Source organism: Brassica napus, chromosome C4, assembly GCF_020379485.1.
Source record: "Brassica napus cultivar Da-Ae chromosome C4, Da-Ae, whole genome shotgun sequence".
NCBI lineage: Eukaryota > Viridiplantae > Streptophyta > Magnoliopsida > Brassicales > Brassicaceae > Brassica > Brassica napus.
Genome location: NC_063447.1, coordinates 969,208 through 987,997, shown reverse-complemented (window position 1 = coordinate 987,997; position 18,790 = coordinate 969,208).

Sequence of the window (18,790 nt, the reverse complement as noted above, 5' to 3'; positions counted from 1 at the left end):
CTATATTTGTATTAAATGTATTCTAAACTCTCTTACATGGTAAATGAGCGTTTTTCTATTTTTTTTATCAATTAATTTAGGTAAACTTCGTATGCTCCCTAAGTCAATGGACAAACCACCTTAAAATCTCTATTCTAGAGAAAAGAAGACAACAAATGTTCCAAACCTCTCTTACCATCATCGTATGTTAGTTCATGATACAACTATGCATTAAAACAATATTATCATATTTTTTGAATTTTTCTCAAGATCTATGTGTTAAACCCTACAAAATATTCAGTTTTTCGGTAAATGGTTAATATACCGAAGTCTATAGTTTTTAGTGTTGTTTTAAATTTCTAAACCACATTATAAATTTGTATTAATGTATTATAAACTCTCTTACATTGTAAATGAGCGTCGTTCTATTTTTTATCAATTATTTTAGTAAAACTTCATATGCTCCTTATATCTGTGGACAAAAAACAATAAAATTCCTACTCTAGAGAAACGGAGATAACAAAGGTTCCAAACCTCTCTGACCATCATCATATGTTAGTTCATGATACAACTATGCATTAAAACAATATTATCATGTTTTTTGAATTTTTCTCAAAATCTAAGTGTTAACCCTCTACAATTAATATTCAGTATTTCGATAAATGGTTAATATACTGAAGCCTATAATTTAAGTGTTGTTTTAAAATTTCTAACCACATTCTATATTTGCATTAATGTATTCTAAACTCTCTTACATGGTAAATGGGCGTCGTTCTATTTTTTATCAATTAATTTAGTAAAACTTCATATGTTCCTTAAATCAGTGGACACACCACCACAAAATCTCTATTCTAGAGAAACGGAGATAACAAATGTTGCAAAAGTCTCTGACCATCATCATATGTTAGTTCATGATATAACTATGCATTAAAACAATATAGTCATATTTTTTGAATTTTTCTCAAAATCTATGTGTTATAACCACTACGAAATATTCAGTTTTTTTGGTAAAAGGTTAATATACTGAAGCCTATAATTTTCAATGTTGTTTTAAAATTTCTAACCACATTCTATATTTTGTATTAATGTATTCTAAACTTTCTTACAACGTAAATGGGCGTCGTTCTATTTTTTTCTCAATTAATTTAGTAAAACTTCATATGCTCCCTAAATCAGGGGACAAACCACCATAAAATCTATATTCTAGAGAAACGGACACAACAAATGTTTCAAACCTCTCTGACCATCATCATATGTTAGTTCTTGATACAACTATGCTTTAAAAAAATATTATCATATTTTTTTAATTTTTCTCAAAATCTATGTGTTAACCCGTACCAAATATTCAGTTTTTCGGTAAATGATTAATATACTGAAGCCAATAATTTTTAGTGTTGTTTTAAAATTTCTAACCATATTCTAAATTTGTATTAATTTATTCTAAAATCTCTTACAAGGTAAATGGGGGTCGTTCTATTTCTTTATCAATTATTTAGTAAAACTTTATATGGTCCATAAATCAGTGGAAAAACCACAATAAAATACATATTCTAGAGAAATGGAGACAACAAAGGTTTCAAACCTCTTTGAACATCGTCATATGTTAGTTCATGATACAACTATGCTTTAAAACAATATTATCATATTTTTTAAAAAAAATTCAAAATCTATGTGTTAACCCATACAAAATATTCAGTTTTTCGGTAAATGATTAATATACTGAAGTCTATAACTTTTAGTGTTGTTTTAAAATTTCTAACCATATTCTACATTTGTATTAATGTATGCTAAAATCTCTTAGATGGTAAATGGGCGTCGTTCTATTTATTTATCAATTAATTTAGTAAAACTTTATACGCTTCATAAATCAGGGGAAAAACCACAATAAAATCCATATTCTAGAGAAATGGAGACAACAAAGGTTTCAAACCTCATTGAACATAGTCATATGTTAGTTCATGATACAACTATGAATTAAAACAATATTATCATATTTTTTAAAATTTTCACAAAATCTATGTGTTAACCCCTACAAAATATTCAGTTTTTCGGTAAATGGTTAATATACTAAAGCCTATAATTTTTAGTGTTGTTTTAAAATTTCTAACCACATTATATATTCGTATTAATGTATTCTAAACTCTCTTACATGGTAAATGGACGTAGTTCTATTTTTTTCAATTAATTTTGTAAAACTCTATATGCTCCCTAAATAAGTACACAAACGACAATAAAATCTGTATTCTATAGAAACGGAGACAACAAATATTCCAAACCTCTCTGACCATCATCATATGTTAGTTCATGATACAACTATGCATTAAAATAATATTATCATATTTTTTGTATTTTTCTTAAAATATAAGTGTTAACCCCTACAAAATTTTCAGTTTTTGGTAAATGGTTAACATATTGAAGCCTATAATTTTTAGTATTGTTTTAAAATTTCCAACCACATTCTACATTTGTATTTATGTATTTTAAACTCTCTTACATCGTAAATGGGCATCATTCTATTTTTTTTATCAATTAATATAGTAAAACTTCATATTCTCCCTAAATCAGTGGACAAACCACAATAAAATCCATATTCTAGAGAAAGAGAGACAACAAATGTTCATAACCTCTCTGATCATCATCTCATGTTAGTTCATGATACAACTATGCATTAAAACAATATTATCTAATTTTTTGAATTTTTCTCGAAATCTATGTGTTAGCCCCTACAAAATATTCAGTTTTTCGGTAAACGGTTAATATACTAAAGCTTATAATTTTAGTATTGTTTTAAAACTTCTAACCATATTCTATTTTTATTAACGTATTCTAAGCTCTCTTACATGGTAAATGGGAGTCGTTCTATTTTTTATCAATTAATTTAGTAAAACTTCATATGCTCTCTATATCAGTGGACAACCCACAATAAAATCGTTGTTTCAGAGAAAAAAAAGAGAAAAAAGTTCCAAACCTCTCTGACCAACATCATATGTTATTTCATAATACAGCTATGCATTAAAACAATATTTTCATATTTTTTGATTTTTTCTCAAAATCTATGTGTTAACCCCCTACAAAATATTCAGTTTTCGGTAAATGGTTAATATACTGAAGCCTATAACTTTTAGTGTTGTTTTAAAATTTGTAACCATATTCTACATTTGTATTAATGTATTCTAAAATCTCTTACATGGTAAATGGGGGTCGTTCTATTTCTTTATCAATTAATTTAGTAAAACTTTATATGCTCCATAAATCATTGGAAAAACCACAATAAAATTCATATTCTAGAGAAACGGAGACAACAAAGGTTCCAAACCTTTTTGAACATCGTCATATGTTAGTTCATGATACAACTATGCATTAAAACAATATTATCATATTTTTAAATTTTTTTCAAAATCTATGTGTTAACCCATACAAAATATTCAGTTTTTCGGTAAATGATTAATATACTGAAGTCAATAATTTTTAGTGTTGTTTTAAAATTTATAACCATATTATAAATTTGTATTAATTTATTCTGAAATTTCTTACATGGTAAATGGGCGTCGTTCTATTTCTTTATCAATTAATTTAGTAAAACTTTATATGCTCCATAAATCAGTGGAAAAATCACAATAAAATCCATATTCTAGAGAAACGGAGACAACAAAGGTTTCAAACCTCTTTGAACATCGTCATATGTTAGTTCATGATACAAATATGCATTAAAACAATATTATCATATTTTTTAAATTTTTCTCAAAATCTATTTGTTAACCCATACAAAATATTCAGTTTTTCGGTAAATGATTAATATACTGAAGTCTATAACTTTTAGTGTTGTTTTAAAATTTCTAACCATATTCTAAATTTGTATTAATGTATTCTGAAATTTCTTATATGGTAAATGGGCGTCGTTCTATTTCTTTATCAATTAATATAATAAAACTTCATATTCTCCCTAAATCAGTGGACAAACCACAATAAAATCCCTATTCTAGAGAAAGAGAGAAAAAAAATATTCCAAACCTCTCTGACTATCATCTCATGTTAGTTCATGATACAACTATGCATTAAAACAATATTAACTTATTTTTTGAATTTTTCTCAAAATCTATGTGTTAACCCCTACAAAATATTCAGTTTTTCGGTAAATGGTTAATATAGTAAAGCTTATAATTTTTTGTATTGTTTTAAAACTTCTAATCATATTCTATATTTATTAATGTATTCTAAACTCTCTTACATGGTAAATGGGTGTCGTTCTATTTTTTATCAATTAATTTAGTAAAACTTCATACGCTCCCTAAATCAGTGGACAAACCACAATAAAATCTCTATTCTAAAGAAACGGAGACAACAAGTGTTCCAAACCTCTCTGGCCATCTTCGTATGTTAGTTCATGATACAAATATGCATTGAAACAATATTATCATCTTTTTTAAATTTTTCTCAAAATCTATGTGTTAACTACTAACCCCTACAAAATATTCAGTTTTTTGGTAAATGGTTAATATACTGATGCGTATAATTTTTAGTGTTGTTTTCAAATTTATAACCAGATTCTATATTTGTATTAATGTAATCTAAACTCACTTACATGGTAAATGGACGTCGATCTATTTTTTATCAATTAATTTAGTAAAACTTCATATGCTCCCTAAATCAACGGACAACCCACAATAAAAGCTCTATTCTAGAGAAACGGAGAAAACAAATGTTCCAAACCTTTCTGACCATCATCATATGTTTGTTCATGATACAACTATGCATTAAAAAAATATTATCATATTTTTTGATTTTTTTCTCAAAATCTATTTGTTAACCCATACAAAATATTCAGTTTTTCGGTAAATGATTAATATACTGAAGCCTATAATTTTTAGTGTTGTTTTAAAATTTCTAACCATAGTCTTCGTTTGTATTAATTTATTCTAAAATCTCTTACATGGTAAATGGACGTCGTTCTATTTCTTTATCAATTAATTTAGTAAAACTTTATACGCTCCATAAATCAGTGGAAAAACCACAATAAAATCCATATACTAGAGAAACGGAGACAACAAAGGTTTCAAACCTCATTGAACATCGTCATATGTTAGTTCATGATACAATTATGAATTGAAACAATATTATCATATTTTTTAAATTTTTCTCAAAATCTATGTGTTAACCCCTACAAAATATTCAGTTTTTCGGTAAATGGTTAATATACTAAAGCCTATAATTTTTAGTGTTGTTTTAAAATTTCTAACCACATTCTATATTTGTATTAATGAATTCTAAACTCTCTTACATGGTAAATGGACGTAGTTCTATTTTTTTTTCAATTAATTTTGAAAAACTTCATATGCTCCCTAAATAAGTAGACAAACGACAATAAAATCTGTATTCTATAGAAACGGAGACAACAAATGTTCCAAACCTCTCTGACCATCATCATATGTTAGTTCATGATACAACTATGAATTAAAACAATATTATCATATTTTTGAATTTTTCTTAAAATATAAGTGCTAACCCCTACAAAATATTCAGTTTTTGGTAAATGGTTAACATACTGATGCCTATAATTTTTAGTGTTGTTTTAAAATTTCCAACCACATTCTACATTTGTATTTATGTATTCTAAACTCTCTTACATCGTAAATGGGCATCATTCTATTTTTTTATCAATTAATATAGTAAAACTTCATATTCTCCCTAAATCAGTGGACAAACCACAATAAAATCCATATTCTAGAGAAAGAGAGACAACAAATGTTCATAACCTCTCTGATCATCATCTCATGTTAGTTCATGATACAACTATGCATTAAAACAATATTATCTAATTTTTTTAATTTTTCTCAAAATCTATGTGTTATCCCCTACTAAATATTCAGTTTTTCGGTAAAGGTTAATATACTAAATCTTATAATTTTAGTATTGTTTTAAAACTTCAAACCATATTCTATTTTTATTAATGTATTCTAAACTCTCTTACATGGTAAATGAGAGTCGTTCTATTTTTTATCAATTAATTTAGTAAAACTTCATATGCTCTCTATATCAGTGGACAACCCACAATAAAATCGTTGTTTCAGAGAAAAAAAAGAGAAAAAAGTTTCAAACCTCTCTGACCATCATCATATGTTATTTCATAATACAACTATGCATTAAAACATTATTTTCATATTTTTTGAATTTTTCTCAAAATCTATGTGTTAACCCATACCAAATATTCATTTTTTCGGTAAATGATTAATATACTGAAGCCAATAATTTTTAGTGTTGTTTTAAAATTTATAACCAGATTCTACATTTGTATTAATGTATTCTAAAATCTCTTACATGGTAAATGGGGTTCGTTCTATTTCTTTATCAATTATTTAGTAAAACTTTATATGGTCCATAAATCAGTGGAAAAACCACAATAAAATCCATTTTCTAGAGAAACGGAGACAAAAAAGGTTTCAAACCTCTTTGAACATTGTCATATGTTAGTTCATGATACAACTATGCATTAAAACTATATTATCATATTTTTAAAAAATTTCTCAAAATATATGTGTTAACCCCTACCAAATATTCAGTTTTTCGGTAAATGGTTAATATACTAAAGCCAATAATTTTTAGTGTTGTTTTAAAATTTCAAACCATATTCTATATTTGTATTAATATATTCTAAACTCTCTTACATGGTAAATGGACGTAGTTCTATTTTTGTTTTCAATTAATTTTGTAAAACTTCATATGCTCCCTAAATAAGTGGGCAAACAACAATAAATTCAGTATTCTATAGAAACGCAGACAACAAATGTTCTAAAGCTCTCTGACCATCATCATATGTTAGTTGATGATACAACTATGCATTAAAACAATATTATCATATTTTTTGGTATAATTTCATACGCTCAATAATTCAGTGGACAAACCCCCATAAAATTCCTATTCTAGAGAAACGGACACAACAAAAGTTCCAAACCTCTCTGACCATCATCATATGTTAGTTCATGATACAACTATGCTTTAAAACAATATTATCATATTTTTTGAATTTTTCTCAAAATTTATGTGTTAACCCATACCAAATATTCAGTTTTTCGATAAATGATTAATATACTGAAGCCAATAATTTTTAGTGTTGTTTTAAATTTTCTAACCAGATTCAACATTTGTGTTAATGTATTCTAAAATATCTTACAAGGTAAATGGGGGTCGTTCTATTTCTATATCAATTATTTAGTAAAACTTTATATGGTCCATAAATCAGTTGAAAAACCACAATAAAATCCATATTCTAGAGAAACGGAGACAACAAAGGTTTCAAAACTCTTTGACCATCGTCATAAGTTAGTTCATGATACAACTATGCATTAAAACAATCTTATCATATTTTTAAAAAAATTCTCAAAATATATGTGTTAACCCCTACCAAATATTCAGTTTTTCGGTAAATGGTTAATATACTAAAGCCTATAATTTTTAGTGTTGTTTTAAAATTTCTAACAATATTCTATATTTGTATTAATGTATTCTAAACTCTCTTACATTGTAAAATGGGCGTCGTTCTATTTTTTTTCTCACTTAATTTAGAAAAACTTCATATACTCCTTAAATCAGTGGACAAACCACCTTAAAATCTCTATTCTAGAGAAACGGACACAACAAATGTTCCAAAACTCTTTGACAATCATCATATGTTAGTTCATGATACAACTATACTTTAAAACAATATTATCATATTTTTTGAATTTTTTTCAAAATCTATATGTTAATAACCCTCTACAAAATATTCAGTTTTCGGTAAATGAGTAATATACTGAAGCCTATAATTTTTAGTGTTGTTATAAAATTTCTAACCACATTCTATATTTTTATTAATGTATTCTAAACTCTCTTATATCGTAAAATGGGCGTCATTCTATTTTTTTCTCAATTAATTTAGTAAAACTTCATATGCTCCCTAAATCATTGGACAAACCACCATAAAATCTCTATTCTAGAGAAACGGACACAACAAATGTTCCAAACCTCTCAGACAATCATCATATGTTAGTTCATGATACAACTATGCATTAAAACAATATTATCATATTTTTTTAATTTTTCTCAAAATCTATGTGTTAACCCATACAAAATATTTAGTTTTTCTGTAAATGATTAATATACTAAAGCCTATAAATTTTAGTGTTGTTTTAAAATTTTTAACCATATTCTATATTTCTATTAATGTATTCTAAAATCTCTTACATGGTAAATGGGGGTCGTTCTATTTCTTTATCAATTAATTTTGTAAAACTTTATATGCTCCATAAATCATTGGAAAAACCACATTAAAATCCATATTCTAGAGAAATGGAGACAACAAAGGTTCCAAACCTTTTTGAACATCGTCATATGTTAGTTCATGATACAACTATGCATTAAAACAATATTATCATATTTTTTAAATTTTTTTCAAAATCTACGTGTTAACCCATACAAAATATTCAGTTTTTCGGTAAATGATTAATATACTGAAGTCTATAACTTTTAGTGTTGTTTTAAAATTTCTAACCATATTCTAAATTTGTATTAATGTATTCTGAAATTTCTTACATGGTAAATGGGCGTCGTTCTATTTCTTTATCAATTAATTTAGTAAAACTTTATATGCTCCATAAATCAGTGGAAAAACCACAATAAAATCCATATTTTAGTGAAACGGAGACAACAAAGGTTTCAAACCTCTTTTAACATCGTCATATGTTAGTTCATGATACAACTATGCATTAAAACAATATTATCATATTTTAAAAAAATTTCTCAAAATCTATGTGTTAACCCTACAAAATATTCAGTTTTTCGGTAAATGGTTAATATACTAAAGCCTATAATTTTTAGTGTTGTTTTAAAATTTCTAACCACATTCTATATTTGTATTTATATATTCTAAACTCTCTTACATCGTAAATGGGCATCGTTCTATTTTTTTTTTATCAATTAATATAGTAAAACTTCATATTCTCCCTAAATCAGTGGAAAAACCACCTTAAAATCCATATTCTAGAGAAACGGAGACAACAAAGGTTCCAAACCTTTTTAAACATCGTCATATGTTAGTTCATGATACAACTATGCATTAAAACAATATTAACATATTTTTTAAAATTTTCTCAAAATCTATGTGTTAACCCATACAAAATATTCAGTTTTTCGGTAAATGATTAATATACTGAAGTCTATAACTTTTAGTGTTGTTTTAAAATTTCTAACCATATTCTACATTTGTATTAATGTATTCTGAAATTTCTTACATGGTAAATGGGCGTCGTTCTATTTCTTTATCAATTAATTTAGTAAAACTTTATATGCTCCATAAATCAGTGGAAAAACCACAATAAAATCCATATTCTAGAGAAACAGAGACAACAAAGGTTTCAAACCTCTTTCAACATCGTCATATGTTAGTTCATGATACAACTATGCATTAAAACAATATTATCATATTTTTAAGATTTTTCTCAAAATCTATGTGTTCCCTACAAAATATTCAGTTTTTCGGTAAATGGTTAATATACTGAAGCCTATAATTTTTAGTGTTGTTTTAAAATTTCTAACCACATTCTATGTTTGTATTTATGTATTCTAAACTCTCTTACATCGTAAATGGCCATCGTTCTATTTTTTTTATCATTTAATATAGTAAAACTTCATATTCTTCCTAAATCAGTGGACAAACCACAATAAAATCCCTATTCTAGAGAAAGAGAGACAACAAATGTTCCAAACCTCTCTGACCATCATCTCATGTTAGTTCATGATACAAATATGCATTAAAACAATATTAACTTATTTTTTGAATTTTTCTCAAAATCTATGTGTCCCCTACAAAATATTCAGTTTTTTTCGGTAAATGGTTAATCTACTAAAGCTTATAATTTTTTTGTATTGTTTTAAAACTTCTAATCATATTCTATATTTATTAATGTATTCTTAACTCTCTTACATGGTAAATGGGCGCCGTTCTATTTTTTATCAATTAATTTAGTAAAACTTCATACGCTCCCTAAATCAGTGGACAAACCACAATAAAATCTCTATTCTAGAGAAACGGAGACAACAAGTGTTCCAAACCTCTCTGGCCATCTTCGTATGTTAGTTCATGTTACAAATAAGCTTTGAAACAATATTATCATATTTTTAAATTTTTCTCAAAATCTATGTGTTAACTAACCCCTACAAAATATTCAGTTTTTTGGTAAATGGTTAATATACTGATGCATATAATTTTTAGTATTGTTTACAAATTTATAATCAGATTCTATATTTGTATTAATGTAATCTAAACTCTCTTACATGGTAAATGGACGTCGTTCTATTTTTTATCAATTAATTTAGTAAAACTTCATATGCTCCCTAAATCAGTGGACAACCCACAATAAAAGCTCTATTTTAGAGAAACGGAGAAAACAAATGTTCCAAACCCTTCTGACCATCATCATATGTTTTTTCATGATACAACTATGCATTAAAACAATATTATCATATTTTTTTATTTTTTTCTCAAAATCTATGTGTTAACCCATACAAAATATTCAGGTTTTTTGGTAAATGATTAATATACTGAAGCCTATAATTTTTAGTGTTGTTTTAAAAATTATAACCATATTCTACATTTGCATTAATTTATTCTAAAATCTCTTACATGGTAAATGGACGTTGTTCTATTTCTTTATCAATTAATTTAGTAAAACTTTATACGCTCCATAAATCAGTGGAAAAACCACAATAAAATCCATATTCTAGAGAAACGGAGACAACAAAGGTTTCAAACCTCATTGAACATCGTCATATGTTAGTTCATGATACAACTATGAATTAAAACAATATTATCATATTTTTTAAATTTTTCTCAAAATCTATGTGTTAACCCCTACAAAATATATAGTTTTTCGGTAAGTGGTTAATATACTAAAGCCTATAATTTTTAGTGTTGTTTTAAAATTTCTAACCACATTCTATATTTGTATTAATGTATACTAAACTCTCTTACATGATAAATGGACGTAGTTCTATTTTTTTCAATTAATTTTGTAAACCTTCATATGCTCCCTAAATAAATAGACAAACGACAATAAAATCTGTATTCTATAGAAACGGAGACAACAAATGTTCCAAACCTCTCTGACCATTATCATATGTTAGTTCATGATACAATTATGCATTAAAACAATATTATCATATTCTTTGAATTTTTCTTAAAATATAAGTGTTAACCCCTACAAAATATTCAGTTTTTGGTAAATGGTTAACATACTGAAGCCTATAATTTTTAGTGTTGTTTTAAAATTTCTAACCACATTCTACATTTGTATTTATGTATTCTAAACTCTCTTACATCGTAAATGGGCATCGTTCTATTTTTTTATCAATTAATCTAGTAAAACTTCATATTCTCCCTAAATCAGTAGACAAACCACAATAAAATCCTTATTCTAGAGAAAGAGAGACAACAAATGTTCATAACCTCTCTGATCATCATCTCATGTTAGTTCATGATAAAATTATGCATCAAAACAATATTATCTAATTTTTTGAATTTTTTTCAAAATCTATGTGTTAGCCCCTACAAAATATTCCATTTTTCGGTAAACGGTTAATATACTAAAGCTTATAATTTTAGTATTGTTTTAAAACTTCAAACCATATTCTATTTTTATTAATGTATTCTAAACTCTCTTACATGGTAAATGGGAGTCGTTCTATTTTTTATCAATTAATTTAGTAAAACTTCATATGCTCTCTATATCACTGGACAACCCACAATAAATTCGTTGTTTCAGAGAAAAAAAAGAGAAAAAAAGTTCCAAACCTCTCTGACCATCATCATATGATATTTCATAATACAACTATGCATTAAAACAATATTGTCATATTTTTTGAATTTTTCTCAAAATCTATGTGTTATCCCCCTACAAAATATTCAGTTTTCGGTAAATGGTTAATATACTGAAGCCTATAATTTTTAGTGTTGTTTTAAAATTTCTAACCACATTCTTTATTTGTATTAATGTATTCTAAACTCTCTTACATCGTAAAATGGGCGTCGTTCTATTTTTTCTCAATTAATTTAGTAAAACTTCATATGCTCCCTAAATTAGTGGACAAACCACCATAAAATCTTTATTCTAGAGAAACGGACACAACAAATGTTTCAAACCTCTTAGACAATCATCATATGTTAGTTCATGATACAACTATGCTTTAAAACAATATTATCATATTTTTTGATTTTTTCTCAAAATCTATGTGTTAACCCATACAAAATATTCAGTTTTTCGGTAATGATTAATATTCTGAAGCCTATAACTTTTAGTGTTGTTTTAAAATTTTTAACCATATTCTACATTTGTATTAATGTATTCTGAAATCTCTTACATGGTAAATGGGGGTCATTCTATTTCATTATCAATTAATTTAGTAAAACCTTATATGCTCCATAAATCAGTGGAAAAACCACATTAAAATCTATATTCTAGAGAAACGGAGACAACAAAGGTTCCAAACGTTTTTGAACATCGTCATATGTTAGTTCATGATACAACTATGCATTAAAACTATATTATCATATTTTTTAAATTTTTCTCAAAATCTATGTGTTAACCCATACAAAATATTCAGTTTTTCGGCAAATGATTAATATACTGAAGCCTATAACTTTTAGTGTTGTTTTAAAATTTATAACCATATTCTACATTTGTATTAATGTATTCTGAAATCTCTTACATGGTAAATAGGTGTCGTTCTAGTTTTTTATCAATTAATTTAGTAAAACTTTATATGCTCCATAAATCAGTGGAAAAACCACAATAAAATCCATATTCTAGAGAAACGGAGACAACAAAGGTTTCAAACCTCTTTGAACATCGTCATGTGTTAGTTCATGATACAACTATGCATTAAAACAATATTATCATATTTTTAAAACAATTCTCAAAATCTATGTGTTAACCCCCTACAAAATATTCAGTTTTTCGGTAAATGGTTAATATACTAAAGCCTATAATTTTTAGTGTTGTTTTAAAAATTTTAACCACATTTTATATTTGTATTTATGTATTCTAAACTCTCTTACATCGTAAATGGGCATCGTTCTATTTTTTTTATCAATTAATATAGTAAAACTTCACATTCTCCCTAAATCAGTGGACAAACCACAATAAAATTCCTATTCTAGAGAAAGAGAGACAACAAATGTTCCAAACCTCTCTGACCATCATCTCATGTTAGTTCATGATACAACTATGCATTAAAACAATATTAACTTATTTTTTGAATTTTTCTCAAAATCTATGTGTTAACCTCTACAAAATATTCAGTTTTTCGGTAAATGGTTAATATACTAAAGTTTATAATTTTTGTATTGTTTTAAAACTTCTAATCATATTCTATATTTATTAATGTATTCTAAACTCTCTTACATGGTAAATGAGCGCCGTTCTATTTTTTATCAATTAATTTAGTAAAACTTCATATGCTCCCTAAATCAATGGACAAACCACAATGAAATCTCTATTATAGAGAAACGGAGACAACAAGTGTTCCAAACCTCTCTGGCTATCTTCGTATGTTAGTTCATGATACAAATATGCATTGAAACAATATTATCATATTTTCTAAATTTTTCTCAAAATCTATGTGTTAACTAACCCCTACAAAATATTCAGTTTTTTGGTAAAAGGTTAATATACTAAAGCCTATAATTTTTAGTGTTGTTTTCAAATGTATAATCAGATTCTATATTTGTATTAATGTAATCGAAACTCTCTTACATGGTAAATGGACGTCGTTCTATTTTTTATCAATTAATTTAGTAAAACTTCATATGCTCCCTAAATCAGTGGATACCCACAATAAAATCTCTATTCTAGAGAAACGGAGAAAACAAATGTTCCAAACCTTTCTGACCATCATCATATGTTAGTTCATTATATAACTATGCATTAAAACAATATTATCATATTTTTTTTATTTTTTTCTCAAAATCTATTTGTTAACCCATACAAAATATTCAGTTTTTCGGTAAATGATTAATATACTGAAGCCAATAATTTTTAGTGTTGTTTCAAAATTTCTAACCATATTCTACATTTATATTAATGTATTCTAAAATCTCTTACATGGTAAATGGGCGTCGTTTTATTTCTTTATCAATTAATTTAGTAAAACTTTATATGCTCCATAAATCAGTGGAAAAACCACAATAAAATCCATATTCTAGAGAAACGGTGACAACAAATGTTTCAAACCTCATTGAACATCGTCATATGTTAATTCATGATACAACTATGAATTAAAACAATATTGTCATATTTTTTAAATTTTTCTTAAAATCTATGTGTTAACCCCCCCTACAAAATATTCAGTTTTTCGGTAAATGGTTAATATACTAAAGCCTATAATTTTTAGTGTTGTTTTAAAATTTCTAACCACATTCTATATTTGTATTAATGTATTCTAAACTCTCTTACATGGTAACTGGACGTAGTTCTATTTTTTCAATTAATTTTGTAAAACTTCATATGCTCCCTAAATAAGTAGACAAACGACCATAAAATCTGTATTCTATAGAAACGGAGACAACAAATGTTCCAAACCTCTTTGGCCATCATCATATGTTAGTTCATGATACAACTATGCATTAAAACAATATTATCATATTTTTGAATTTTTCTTAAAATATAAGTGTTAACCCCTACAAAATGTTCAGTTTTTGGTAAATGGTTAACATACTGAAACCTATAATTTTTAGTGTTGTTTTAAAATTTCTAACCACATTCTACATTTGTATTTATGTATTCTAAACTCTCTTACATTGTAAATGGGCATCGTTCTATTTTTTCATCAATTAATATAGTAAAACTTCATATTCTCCCTAAATCAGTGGACAAACCACAATAAAATCCATATTCTAGAGAAAGAGAGACAACAAATGTTCATTACCTCCCTGATCATCATCTCATGTTAGTTCATGATACAACTATGCATTAAAACAATATTATCTAATTTTTTGAATTTTTTTTCAAAATCTACGTGTTAGCCCCTACAAAATATTCAGTTTCTCGGTAAACTGTTAATATACTAAAGGTTATAATTTTAGTATTGTTTTTAAACTTCTAACCATATTGTATTTTTATTATTGTATTCTAAACTCTCTTACAAGGTAAATGGGAGTCGTTCTATTTTTTATCAATTAATTTAGTAAAACTTCATATGCTCTCTATATCAGTGGACAACCCACAATAAAATCGTTGTTTCAGAGAAAAAAAAGAGAAAAAAGTTTCAAACCTTTCTGACCATCATCATATGTTATTTCATAATACAACTATGCATTAAAACAATATTGTCATATTTTGAATTTTACTCAAAATATATGTGTTAACCCCTACAAAATATTCAGTTTCTCGGTAAATTGTTAATATACTGAAGCCGATAATTTTTAGTGTTGTGTTTAAATTTTTAACCATATTCTACATTTGTATTAATGTATTCTGAACTTTCTTGCATGGTAAATGGGCGTCGTTCTTTTTTTTATCAATTAATATAGTAAAGCTTCATATGCTCATAATATTTGTGCACAAACCACGATAAAATCTTTATTCTAGAGAAACGGGAACAACAAAGGTTTCAAACCTCTCTAACCATCATCATATTTTAGTTCATGATACAGCTATGCATTAAAAAAATATTATCCTATTTTTTGAATTTTTCTCAAAATCTATATGTTAACCCCTGCAAAATATTCAGTTTTCGGTAAATAGTTAATATACTGAATCCTATAATTTTTAGTGTTGTTTTAAAATTTCTAACCACATTCTACATTTGTATTAATGTATTCTAAACTCTCTGACATGGTGAATGGACATCGTTCTATTTTTTTATCAATTAATTTAGTAAAACTTCAGATGCTCCCTAAATCAGTGGACAAACCACAATAAAATTCTTATTCTAGAGAAACGGAGACAACAAAGGTTCCAAACCTTTTTGACCATCGTCATATGTTAGTTCATGATACAACTATGTATTAAAACAATATTATCGTATTTTTAAAAAATTTCTCAAAATCTATGTGTTAACCCCTACAAAATATTCAGTTTTTCTGTAAATGGTTAATATACTAAAGCCTATAATTTTTAGTGTTGTTTTAAAATTTCTAACCACATTCTATATTTGTACTAATGTATTCTAATGTATGGTAAATGGGCGTCGTTCATTTTTTTATTAATTAATTTAGTAAAACTTAATATGCTCCCTAAATCAATTGACAAACCACAAGAAAATCCCTATTTTAGAGAAATGGAGACAAAAAAGGTTCGAAACCCCTCTGACCATCATTATATGTTAGTTCATGATATAACTATGCATTAAAACAATACAATCATAGTTTTTAAATTTTTTTCTCAAAATCTATGTATTAACCCCTACAAAATATTCAGTTTTTCGGTAAATGGTTAATATACTGAAGCCTATAATTTTTAGTGTTGTTTTAAAATTTATAATCACATTCTACATTTGTATTAATGTATTCTTAAGTCTTTTACATGGTAAATGAGCATCTATTTTTTTATCAATTAACTTACTAAAACTTCATATGCTCCTTAAATTAGTGGATAAACCTCCATAAAATCCCTATTCTAAATAAACGGAGACACCAAAGGTTCCAAACCTCTCTGACCATCATCATATGTTAGTTCATGATACAACTATGCATTAAAACAATATTATCATATTTTTGAATTTTTCTGAAAATCTATGTATTAACCCCTACAAAATATTTAGTTTTTCGGTAAATGATTAATATACTGAAGCCTATAATTTTTAGTGTTGTTTTAAAGTTTCTAACCACATTCTACATTTGTATTAATTTATTCTAAACTCTCTTATATGGTAAATGGACGTCGTTCTATTTTTTTTATCAAATAATTTAGTAAAATTTCATATGCTCCCTATATCAGTGGATAAACCACAGTAAAATCTTTATTCTAGAGAAACGGAGTCACCAAAGGTTCCAAACCTCTCTGAATATCATCATGTTTTAGTTCATGATACAACTATGCATTAAAACAATATTATCATATTTTTTGAATTTTTCTCAAAATCTATGTGTAACCCCAACAAAATATTCAGTTTTTTGGTAAATGGTTAATATACTAAAGCCTATAATTTTTAGTGTTGTTTTAAATTTTTTGATCACATTCTAAATTTGTATTAATGTATTCTAAACTCTTTTACGTGCTAAATGGGCGTCGTTCTAATTTTTTATCAATTAATTTTGTAAAATTTCATATACTCACTAAATCAGTGGACAAACCACAATAAAATCCCCATTCTAGAGAAACGGAGAAAACAAAGGTTTCAAACCTATATGAACATCATCATATGTTAGTTCATGATACAACTATGCATCAAAACAATATTATCATATTTTTTGAATTTTTCTCAAAATCTATGTGTAAATCCCCTATATATTATTTGAGAAGCATTGCAACTTTCTTTTGTAGCCACATGTCATCACTAGAATGATTCTTATAATCATTAGAAAAATATGTTGGTCCATCTAATTATATAATAAGCTTTTTATTAAACTAACAATAAATTCATCATTAATGTACTTTATTATTTCCTTAAATAAAATTTACGGAATTGCCTAATGTGGCTAAAGTATATATGGCAATTAATGATTTTGAATAATAAAGATTTGATAAAAAAATAGTGTATGTTCTATCATATTTGTTTAATTTTAAACTATTAAATAAATTAAACAACCACAATAACCGTATAATAAAAAAATTAGATTTTTATGTATATGTTATATTTTGAATTTTTAAAAACGACTATAAATTAGTAAAACTGTTAAAAGTCTCACATTCAAATTTTATGATCCATGGTTTAAAATTTTTGTTATGACAAAATACAAATGATTACAAAAATTATATAAGTAAAAAGTCTAATTTAATTAATTATTAAGATTAATATATATCATTTTTAATTAAACTATAAACCATATAAAATACAATATTTTAGTTTCAAAATTTACTTTGAACAATTTTTTTGATAAAAGTTTTGAACGATCATTGACAGCTTATTTTCTTTAAATTATAAATTACTAAAACTATTAATCCCACAATGAAAATTTTGTTATCAGTAATTTAATTTTTTTTCTATAAAAGATACAAATGATCAAAAAAACTATATGAGTAGAAATCATCATTTAGACATTAATATTAAAAATATACTAAAATATATTATCTATGTTAGTATCATTTAAATTTAATAAAATATCCTATCAAATATAAAAAATATATTTTTTTGGATTAATAAAATTGATTTATATGTTTGCGCCAATTTAATTATATATTTAATAGTTACTGACTTTTAATAATTTAATATATATTTATTATTTTATAATATGTAAAAATATTTAATACATAAAATAATTTTTATATATAATGTTAATTCCGCGCAAGGCGCGGATCTTAACCTAGTGATTAATATACTGAAACCTATATTTTTTTGTGTTGTTTTAAAATTTCTTACCACATTTGACATTTGTATTAATGTATTCTAATCTCTCTTTCATGGTACATGGGTATCGTTCTATTTTTTTATCAATTAATCTAGTAAAACTTCATATGCTCCCTAAATCAGTTGACAAACCACAATAAAATCGCTATTTTAGAGAAACGAAGACAAAAAAGGTTTCAAATCTCTCTGACCATCATCATATGTTATTTCATGATACAACTATGCATTCAAACAATATTGTCATATTTCTTGAATTTTTTTCAAAATCTATGTGTTG